Source organism: Podarcis melisellensis (assembly GCF_964234715.1).
Source record: "Podarcis melisellensis genome assembly, chromosome: 2".
Classification (NCBI taxonomy): domain Eukaryota; kingdom Metazoa; phylum Chordata; class Lepidosauria; order Squamata; family Lacertidae; genus Podarcis; species Podarcis melisellensis.
The window spans coordinates 1649023-1661071 of record NC_138529.1 but is presented as its reverse complement, the minus strand read 5'-3'; positions in this window follow the sequence as shown (position 1 = coordinate 1661071).

The window sequence follows — 12049 nt, the reverse complement described above, 5'->3', positions numbered from 1 at the left end:
GGTTTGCTGACTTTGCCAAACTCTGAGGGACTAAGCTTTTACGCACAAGCAGCTCATTATCCCATCACAGCAATCCGACAGTCTTTGAAAGCAGCTTGTGCAAGGAGAGGCATCATGAGCAACCCAGCCGGAACCGGAGGAGCAGGAGCTGGAGCTGGAGCGGGTCCAAGCCTGGAAGAAAGGTACAGGGCGTTGGAGGTCCAGCTAGCGCTGCAAACGGCGAGGCTTGAGGAGAGGAGGGCTCAGGATGCGGTTAAGGGAAAAACCACCCCACTTGCAAGAAAGGTGCCAGGATTGGTGCAGAAGTTTGGGGGGATCCCAGGAACTACCAAGCCTTTAGAACAGAGATGCAATATGCCCTCAATCTGCAGTTTGATGACTTCCCCGATGAGGAGTCGAGAGTGGCGTTTGTGATTGGCCATCTCGAAGGGGGCGCGAAAGACTGGGTTAGGCCCCTGATGGCAGCCAATAATGACATCCTAAAGGACTCGAGGAAGTTTTTTCGCGCCATGGATCTGATGTTTTCCAGCAAGATTGAGCAGGGAGTGGTGCGCAGACAGTTAATGGCGTGTAAACAGGGGAGCCGATCTGTCCGTGAGTACTGGACTGAGTTCACCATGCTGATTCATAGACTGGGTTGGGATCTATCGAGTGACCCCATACAAATGCTGTTCGAAGAAGGGCTCTCTTCGGCAGTGAAAGATGAGCTTTCCCGGGCGCCTAGGGCGGAGTCTATGGACCAGCTGACTAAATCCGCGCTGACCATAGGAGCGCGCCAGGAGGCGAGAGCTTTGGAAAAGCGGGAAGGAAAGGGGAACGTTGGAGGGAGTTCCGCATTCCAGAGATTCCAGAGCAGCCTTTCCCACCAGCAGAGCCGATGGAACTTGGAACAGCGCGCGCGCAGTTTCAAACCCCAGTGAAGGGAGGAAGAAGGAGGGAAAGAGTGCCAAGAAATGTTATCTCTGCCAAGAGCCAGGTCTCTTTGCCAGAGTCTGCCTGCAAAGAAAGGAATGGCAAGGGATGGCGGGAGCTGTTGGTGGGAAGGAGGAAGAAGAAGTCAAGGAGCAAGTAAAAGCCAACGCCTGGCTGCCACCATTGGGGCACAGCAGCCAGGCCAAAGAGCAGTGAAAGTGCCCACGCCGGAACCCCCAAGACCAGCGCTGGTGATAGAGGTGTTGCTAGAGCTGCCAAACGGACACCCACTAAAGATAAAAGCGCTATTGGATTCAGGCAGCTCCTGTAATTTTATGAGAAAGGAGTTTGCAGCTGAACACCAGATACAGACTATCCCTTTAAGTAACCATTTGCAGGTGACCACGATTGATGGGAGGGAGCTGTTGGGAGGAGAAGTGAGCCAACAGACTGTCCCAATGATAATGAGGGTGACAAGACACACCAAACTGATAGCGTTTAACGCGGCCACCTTGGGAGGAGTTCCCATTATTTTGGGGATGAGCTGGCTAGCACTACATGATCCGCTAGTAGGCTGGCATCAGAGGGTGGTTTCCTTTGGATCAGCACATTGCCTAGAACACTGCAAAGAGGGAAAGGCTCAGGAAGGGGCCAGGGCCACTCTAGCAGGGACGGAAGTAACGGACAAAGGGAAGGTGCCACGACAATACGCTGACCTGATTGACGTCTTCAGCGAAAGAGAAGCAGACAAACTGCCCTCGCACAGACCTTTTGACTGTCCCAGGAGCACAATTGCCAGTGGGCAAGCTGTATGCAATGTCAGACAGTGAAATGCAGGAGTTAAGGTAGTTCATTGACAAGAATCTCAAGCGAGGTTTCATCAGAGAGTCACGAGCGGTGGGGGGCAGCCCAGTGTTCTTTGTGGACAAAAAAAATACTAATAAACCCAGATTGGTCGTGGACTTTCGGGCCCTAAATGCAGTGTCAGAACCAGTGACCTTCCCCATGCCCAGAATCGATGACATTTTGACCCGGGTGAGGAAAGGGAAAATTTTTACCAAGCTGGACCTTAGGAGTGCATATAATCTGATACGTATGAGAAAGGGTGATGAGTGGAAAACCACTATGTTCACCCCCTTGGGGGCCTTTGAGTATCTCGTTATGCCCTTCGGTCTATAGGCGGGCTCGGCCTGTTTTCAATCGTTCATGAATCACGTATTGGGACCATTGCTTTACAAGAACTGCATAGCGTTCTTAGATGATGTCCTGGTGTACTCGGAGAATGAGGAGCAGCATGTACGAGATGTAAGAGAGGTACTGAGCAGATTGCAAGAAAACCAGCTGTGGGTGAAACTGGAGAAGTGTCAGTTTCATACCAGGGAGGTGGAATTCCTGGGGTACCGGTTGTCAGACAAGGGATTGGCCATGGATCCCAGCAAGGTTCAAGCGGTACTGGAATGGAAGACACCGAAAACTAAGAAGGACGTGCAAAGATTCCTGGGCTTCGGAAACTTCTATCGGAAGTTCATCAAAAACTTTGCCCACTTAACGGTGCCCATCACTGATTGTCTTAGCAGCAAGAAGAAATTTGTCTGGACGGAAGAGGCGCAGCAAGCGTTCGAAAAATTAAAGAAGGCGTTTGCGTCGGAAGAGCAACTTCTGCACGTGGATCTACAGCAACCAATGAGAGTGGAGACTGACGCATCAGACCGAGCGGTGGGGGCTGTGCTTCCACAGCCGGGAAAAGATACGTCGGAATGGAGACCGTGTGCTTTCTTCTCGCGGAAGATGAACAAATCCGAGAGGAACTACACCGTATACGACCGAGAACTGCTCGCCATTCACGAAGCATTCTGGAGATGGCGACACTTGCTGATTGGGGCGCAGCACAAGGTCCAAGTGCGAACCGACCACAAAAATCTGGAATATTGGAGAACAGCCAGAGTACTGAACCAGAGACAAGTGAGATGGGCCCAGGAGTTCTCCAAATTCCATTTTGAAATTCGTTACGTACCAGGCTCGGAGAACGTAAGGGCGGACGCTCTTTCCAGAAAACCTGAGTACTTAGAGGGGGAGGGAGCGCCTGAGGAAAGGCATATAATCCCTGAGGACCGCTGGGTGTGTGGGGCGGCATTGGTGGGGCAGAGAGAACTGGTAGAGGGTACCGAGAACGATGAATACGCCCAAGAGAAACTCAGAGAACTCAGGGGGACATGGGAGAACACAGGGGGGTTTGAAGAAAAGAACGGGGCGTTGTATTACAAAGGGGCACTGTACATACCCGATGGGGAACTGAGGGGCAGAGTACTCAAACAGTTACACGACAGCCCCACAGCGGGGCACTTCGGGCAGCACAAAACCATGTGGTTGGTTACCAGGGAGTTTTGGTGGCCCAAGGTGAGGGAAGACGTGCGGGAATATGTCAGGGTGTGCGACAGGTGTCAGCGAGCGAAAGGGGAGAGGCTGGCACCAGCTGGGCTATTGGAACCCTTACCCACACCAGAAAGGCCATGGGAGGCAGTATCCATAGATTTTATGACGGACCTGCCAAAATCCAAAGGGAAGACAGCCGTCATGGTGGTAGTAGACCTATTAACTAAGATGTGTCATTTTATAGCCTGTTCACACGCGGTCACAGTGGAAGAAACCGCCAAGTTGTTTGTAGAGCATATTTTCAGGTTGCATGGCGCCCCCTTGGGGGTGGTCAGCGACAGAGGGAAACAATTTACTTCCAGGTTCTGGAGGAAGCTCATGAGCTTACTGCACATGGAAGTCAATTTTTCTACTGCCCGGCACCCAGAAACAAATGGGCAAGCGGAAAGGGCAAACGGGATTTTACAACAATATCTGAGGTGTTATGTAAGTGACAGAGAAAATGATTGGGTAGATAAGTTGGCTCTGGCAGAATTTGCATACAACAACGCAGAGAATGTGTCCACAGGGATAAGTCCCTTCCTGGCGAATTATGGGTGTCATCCCAGGGCATTTCCAGGAGAAGGAGGGGAGAGATGAAGTGTCCCGGCTGCGGAACACTTTGTTGAAGAGATGGAAGCTATCCACCGGCAACTCCAACTTAACTTGGAGAGGGCCAAGGAAGAATACAAGAAGCAAGCAGACAGAAGCAGAAGGGAAGGTGAAACCATAAGGGTGGGGGACCGGGTGTGGCTATCCACCCAAGGGTTGCCGTTCAAGGGTGGGTGTAAGAAATTGAGACCCAAGCGGCTGGGACCCTTTGAGGTCATACAACAGGTCAACCCAGTGGCATTCAAACTCAGATTGCCCAACCACATGAAACTGCACCCAGTATTTCACAGGTCTCTGCTGTCGCCATACCGAGAGGGGCGAGAGTGGGGGGAACGTGAGAGGGAGGTTACTCAAACACCAGTCATAGAAGAAAGGGAACGCAACATGCATGTGGCAGGAATCATTGATTCCAGGTGGAAAGGGAATCAGGTGGAGTATTTGGTAGAATGTGAAGGGGAAGCGGAGTCGGAAAACACATGGGTACCGGCACAGGAGGTCAGTGATGAGATGTTAATAGAAACGTTTCATCAACGGTTTCCAAGGAAACCTCAGCCCATGGAACGATTCAGGAGGGAACACTTCGGCACAACCGATGAGGAAGAGGAGTTTGCAGGGTTCCCAGAATCAGGGCTGGAAGAGGGAATAAACTCTGACGAGGAAGAGGACACAGGGAGACAGAGGAGAGAAGTGTTCGAATCCTCTGATGATGAGGAGTGTTCTTTCCGGGGTTTTCCATCCTCACCGCCAGCAGGGAAGGGGGCGGGAGAGGGGGGAGGGGGCCCTGGAGGGGAGGTGGATGTCAGGGAACTGCCATCGGAGAGGCAGGAGGTGGAGGGGCTCTCAGAAGTCAGGAGAGACTCAGCAGCGGAGGAAGGCACCAGCAGGGGGAGAGTGGGGGATCAGAACGAGAGAGAGACGGAGGAATGGCTCAGGGAGTCTTCCAGCGATAACAGCGGAGAAGTTCCAGGTCCTCCCATAGGTACTCCCACCCCTCACCGGAAACTGTCGCGCCGAGAGTCCAGACGACGCGTTTCCGTCAAGGAGCTTTTATGCTGGAGCAGATTCCGTAAACGCCCACTGTCGGATTCTGCCAGCGACTGACAGAGCCATGCTCAAGGGGCTCCGTGAGAGACAGAGGTTTGCTGACTTTGCCAAACTCTGAGGGACTAAGCTTTTACGCACAAGCAGCTCATTATCCCATCACAGGTGCATACACTCCGACGATTATTATTTTTTCACCTTGCCATTTGACTTGTACTGCCACAATTCTACCTTCTTCATCTTTAAAAATCTGTTGAGCCTCTATTTTATTTTTAACATATAGAACCACACCTCTCTTTTTAGTTTTATCCGATGAAATAAATTCATTTCCTAATTTTTTGTTTATTAAGATTTTTCTGTGTTTCCTCATCACATGTGTCTCCTGTAAACAAATAATGTCCAAATTTTGTTTTTTCAAATATTGTTGAATTTTTGTTTTTCCCCCTCATTCATCCCATTAACATTCCAAGTCCATAATTTCAACACCATGATAGTTTCTAATTAATTTTTTATAATAGTCCTTAATTTTATTTTTCCTCTTCCTCTTCTTCCTCTCCTCTATCTTCTTCTGAGTCTTGAGAGCCTCCTCCTTCAGCTCCTTCTTCAATTGATGCTGCTTCTTCTCTTCCCAGTTCTTTATATCTTCTCAGAAATTTGTCCAATTCGTCTGGTCTTGTTATTCTGTGTCTTTTCCCTTTGTATGCAAAAGATAGTCCTTCTGGGAACTCCCATCTAAATTCAATTTTGTTTTTCCTCAAAGCTTGCGCCAGTTTCCTCTATTCCCTCAGTTCCCAATATTCTTTATAAAAATCCATTTTTTAAAAAAAAAAGTAACACAAAAAAACACACACCAAATGGGATAGATTCAGTTGCCGAAACGGTCTCCGTTTGTTTTTTACTCACTGCTCCGTTTGCTCTGTGGATATTCTCTGCGTGCTCTTCAGAGTTCAGACAAGGTTGACCTTTTGTTTACCCCTTGTCTGTGTCGAATTAGGTCCAAATCAGCTGTAATTTAGTCATTTTTAACGTTACCAATTCAATTTCTTTTAATTTGGAAAGCCGGTTGCTCCAGTGGGCAGGCTCGGGGCTTCGCTCCTAGAGGCTGGCAATGGCATCCCGCTGCCAGCCCTTCTACCCCACCGCTCTCGTCTCCCCTTAAAGAGGATACCTGGCGGCTGGGGGAATCGCTCTTTCGGCAGCACTGGGATCCTGACCCCCTGAATCTCCTTTCAGCGGGGTTTTGAGGGGCTACGGCGCCCTTGTAGCACCCCCCCTTTGCCTCTTCGGAGCTGGCCTCCCTCTTCTGAGGGAAAACCCGCTTGCTTCCACCTTGTGATCAGACCGGAAGTCCTACTTTTGTGTTTCTTGAATGTGTGGTCTCCCCAGCACGCTTTCTGTAGTGCAAACTAATCTGCGAAAAAGCCAATATGAGGGACAACTGAAGGAAGAAAAAGGAGGCTACACATTCTTCTGGAAAGGTCTACCTGAACAAGAACGTTGAATACATGGAGTAGACTTTGCTACCAAAAACAATCTTGTGAGGCTCTTGTCAGAAGTCCCTACTGGCATTAATGAGCAGCTTTAAACCCTTTGAATAAAACTCACCAAAAACCAACAGGCTATTATTCTAAGTGCTTATGCACCAACACTGGATTCCGATAAAGACATTAAAGAATTTTTTTACTCTCAGCTGGATGCCATCTGATCAGAGACGCCTAAGGAGGAGAAAATTATTCTCCTGGGTGATTTTAATGCAAGAGTTGGGCAAGATTTAGATCTGTGGCCTGGGACTATTAGGAAATAAGGAATTGGCAACAGCAACCAGAAAGGAATCTTACTTTTGACTGTATGTGCAGCACATTATCTTGTTATAACCAACACACTCTTGTCAAAAAAATAAATTTAAAACATAATGGAGGCACCCTCGGTCAAACGACTGGCACCTCTTAGCCTATGTAATTGTCTGAGCTGAAAATCGCCGTGATGTGCTCCTGTGACGAGTGACAATGACTGCTGGAAAGATCACCGATTAATACACTCCACTATGGCTACCAAGATTATACCTCAACACAGGCTTCAAGGAAAGAAACCAAGGTGCACAATGAACACTTAAGCCCTTCAAAATCCTATTAAGCAGGACTGCTTCCAAATGACTCCTAAGGACCACTTGCTTTTGGAGTTCCTTGATAACAGCAAGGAACACTTGACCAAGCTAAAAACACCCATTATTGCAGCCTGTGAACAAACTATTGGATACCAAACCAAGAAACACCAGGACTGGTTTGATGAGAATGACAGTGAGTATGAATAATTATTGACAAGAAAAGGAAGGCCTTTCATATCTGGCAAAGAGATAGAAACTGCTCCACTAAGAAGAAAAACCTATGCCAATGCTAAGGCTGAAATTAAAGAAGAACCAGACAATTAAAGAATACCTGATGGATAAAAAAAATTCAAGAGATCCAGCACTTAGTCAACACTAATGATGCACAGAGTTTCTTTAAAGCAACAAAGACCATCTATGGGCCAATAAATCATGGCATATGTCCCCTACGCTCAACAGATGGTACCATACTTCTAAAAGATAAGCTATTGTACTGTGCTGGAAAGAACATTTCCAGCATCTCCTAAACTGAAGCTCCCCTGTAGCTGCTGAGGTCCTCTCACAAATTCCGCAGAAACAAATTAGAGATGAGCTTGCAGTATCTCCAAATCTGGGAGAGCTTTGTACAGCTATTAACCAAATGAAAAATAACAAAGCCAGCAGACCTGATGGGATACCTGCCAAAGTCTTCAAAGTGGGCGGAATTAAACTTATACAACAACTTCACACGCTCATCGAAAAAATCTGGGAGAGTGAGGAGATCTCAAAAGACTTTAGGGATGCCAAAATTATCAATCTCTTTTAAAAAGGTGACAGAATGGATTGTGGAAACTATTGAGGCATCTCTTTATTAGCTGCAGCCAGCAAAATTATTGCAAGGGGCTTAGCAAACCATCTCTTAACAATATCTGAGGCAACCCTTCCTGAATCCCAAAATGGTTTTAGACCTTCTAGGGGGACAGTGGACATGATTTTCACTGCTTGACAGCTTCAAGAAAATTGCAGAGAGCAAAACCAATCCCTGTATATGGTGTTTATTGTCCTGACTAAGGCCTTCAACACTGTACATCATAATGCCCTGTGGACTGTCCTTCTGAAAATTGGCTGCTCAGATAAATTTGTGAACACCCTTCAGCTCCTCTATGATGATATGACAGCAGCAATCACAGATAACAATGGCTCTCAAAGTGAACCATTCAAAGTGGGATCGTGTGTAAAACAGGGTTGTGTTGCCCCAACTCTATCTATTATTTTCATTGCCATGATCCTTTGTCAAAGGGAAACTGCCCACCAGAGTCAAAATCATATATCAAACAGATAGAACACTCTTTAATCTGAGTAGACTGAAAGCAAAGAGTAAGGTTACCATAACCTCCATCGGAGATCTTCAATATGCTGATGACAACGTTGTGTGTGCACACTCAGAGGATGACCTCCAAACCATCCTAAATATCTTTGCAGAAGCTTACAAAAAGCTTGGCCTATCACTCAACATCCAAAAAACCAAAGCACAAAACACCCCATCTACAGCACTACAAATCCAACTCAATGGTGTAACGTTGGAAAGTGTCGACCATTTCTCTTTCCACACGGCCGACATTGATACTGAAATCCAGCATTGCCTAAGCTCTGCAAGCACAGCTATCTCCTAATTGAAGTGCAGAGTGTTGAGGACCAGGACATTCACAGGGGAAGCAAAGTGCTTGTTTACAAATCTATTACACTACCAACCTTACTGTATGCTTGTGAAACATGGTCCGCTTATAAACACTATCTCCAGCTTCTCAAAAGATTCCATCAACGGTGTCTATAAAAATGACACATCACTTGGGAAGACAGGCGAACTAATTCCAGAGCTTATAAATGGAAAGCGTAATGCTGTCTCAAGGCAAATCTTTAAAAATATAGTATAAACACTGACAACTGGGAAACACTGGCCTGCAAGCCTTTACCAAAGGTGTGATGGACTTTACCAAAGGTGTCATGGACTTTGAAGACTTTACCAAAGGTGTCATGGACTTTGAAGACACTCAAACTCAGGACAAAAGGGAGAAACATGCTAAGAGGAAGGCACGCTTAGCAAACCCTTACCGGGATCAGCTCCCACCCGGAAACCTATGTCCCCACTGTGGAAGGACGTGTAGATCCAGAATTGGCCTCCACGGTCACTTATGGACTCACTGTTAAAACCATGTTCATGGAAGACCATCTTACTCGGCTACGAGTGAATGCCAGAGAAGAAGAAGATGACCTTTAAGTACCCCCAGAAAAAAGCACTGGATGGCTTTAATAATTCACATTTAAGTGAGAACTTAATAATTATTGAAGGGAACTCTAGGGAAATTAAATTGAACCTTCTCTTTTAAAATGTTTCAATTCTTATCAGACCATAATATTTATAAAATAAAATACTTCCATGACAGTGGAAGGGAGATTTATTTTCTTTCACGTTCAATTTATGGTATTTGAGAAAGTCAGATCATGCATTGAGACTTCAGAAGCAATTGTGTTCCTTTGGAAGTATTTCCTTTGGTTATAAATATCTGCTCAGAAGTAGGACCCATTGAACCCAGGTTAGTGGATATAGGATTGTGGCCTCATTTACTTAGATTACAGATTACAGATTACAACCACTCTGAAATTATTTAAACCAAACCTAATTGTTTTAAGATGGGCCTGTAACAATTTGACATGTAATCACTGCACTACAAATAACTACTTGCACTACATGAACAATATTGGCAAGCTTATTAACCTTCAGCTGTTATTTAATAAACATCCTATTCCCTGTTAGCATTTATTGCATGGGCCAAGCACATAAGGCATACTGTGTGCCAATGGGGATTTGATAGTGAAAATAAGACACAGAAGACTATGGGGTGGGTTAGATTAGGCCACAACTTTATAGATTTCAGATGTAAGCCGTTTTGGCATCAGGCATTGGATAAGCATCCGCCACCCACCCTTAACCAGACCACGTGCTGGTTGAACTTAATAATAATCATTGTCATCATTATCATTATCATTTATTATTTTATTTATACCCTGCCCATCTGGCTGCATTTCCCCAGTCACTCTGGGTGGCTTACAGAATATATAAAACATAGTACAGTGGTACCTCGCAAGACGAATGCCTCGCAAGACGAAAAACTCGCAAGACGAAAGAGTTTTTCGTTTTTTGAGTTGCTTCGCAAGACGAATTTCCCTATGGGCTTGATTCGCAAGATGAAAACATATTGCAAGTTTGTTTCCTTTTTCTTAAAACCGTTAATACCCAGGGTGCATTGCTTGAAGAGGTGCAGTTGCCGTGCTTCGCAAGACAAAAAATTCGCAAGATGAAAAAACTTGCGAGGCACCACTGTAAAATATCAAACATTAAAAACTTCCCAATACAGGGTTGCCTTCAGATATCTTCTAAAAGTTGTATAATTCTTTATCTCCTTGACATCTGAAGGGAGGGCATTCCACAGGGAGGGCACCACTACCGAGAAGGCTCTCTGCGTGGTTCCCTGTAACCTCAGTGTCCAGGCTGGATGATGGGGTTGGAGACGCTCCTTCAGGTATACTGGGCCAAGGTCGTTTAGGTAGGGCTGCCAAACATCCAGACTTTACCGGGATTTCAAAGGCTGAATTGATGTCTGGGGGAATTTCAGAAAGGCAGCACTTTGTCCTGGATCTTCGGGTTTTCCCTACTTTAGGGCTTTAAAGGTCAGCACCAACATTTTGCATTGTGCTTTGAAATGTCCTGGGAGACAATGTAGGTCTTTCAGGACCGGTATTATATGGTCTCGGCAGCCACTCCCAGTCACCAGTCTAGCTGCCGCATTCTGGATTAATTGTAGTTTCCGGGTCGCCTTCAAAGGTAGCCCCACGTAGAGTGCATTGCAGTAGTCCAAGCGGGAGATAACCAGAGCATGCACCACTCTGGCGAGACAGACAGTTGGCAGGTAGGGTCTCAGCCTGCGTACCAAGTGGAGCTGTAAACAGCTGCCCTGGACACAGAATTGTCCTGGGCTTCCATGGACAGCACTTAACGAAATAATACAATAAAATACTGACGTGTTCTGAAGGGCCTTCTAAGATTTGAGAAACTGCTTGGACCCATGTTTCCTAGGCACAAGTGCAAGTCTGGATGAGCCCATAGTGCAAAGGGCACATGTGAAATGTGTCAAGAGCAGTGCACCAGCTCAAGTAACTTTGGCAGCCCAGCCCAGGTGAAGCTGGTGAAGATTGACTAAATGAGGGAGGTGCTTGGCATGATGTTCCAGATTGGTTGATAAAGCCCTGTCAGATCTGCAAACGAGGCTTAAGCAGGCACTCAAACCTGTCTTTCCTGCCTGTTGAGTAAGGTGACATCCACAAACTGATGAAATATTAATTAATCTGTTTGTAACATTTTAGCAATTAAATCTGAACTCTAAAGTGAGAGAGGCAGGAGAGGATCATGATTTCCAAAACAAGTAAATGGATCTGGGGCAGAAGAGTTGCTTAAACCATAGAAGAAGGGGGACCTGTACCCAAAATGTTCCACTATGCAGCGCTCCCTATCCACCCTTTCATTCTTTCCAGCACTTTGTTTTCTTTATTTTCCTCAGTTATCATTCCTTGCCTACTGAGCATGTTCAGTCCTCGTCAGCTTGCTTCTTTTCCGTTTTGTTCTTCGACAAAGGGGTTTCCCAGAACACAATGGAGCAATTCCCTTATTGGGGAAAAGTTTCACTGTTCTGAGCTTTTTAGTTTAAGGAAAAGGCGATGAGGGACTCATACCTGCTTCCTAGCACAGGTCCGGGCTTCAAAGCTCTGTGTCTGAGCAGGTCTTTTTGTCTTGGTGCTTTTCCTGGAAAAACCCACATTTCACTGTGGAATTGGAGCAAATGGCAATCTGTGGAAAACCTGACTGACAAAATATGCTTGGACACAGTAAAACCCAGACCTGTGCCTAGAAATGCAGCACAGAAGGCAGTCTGG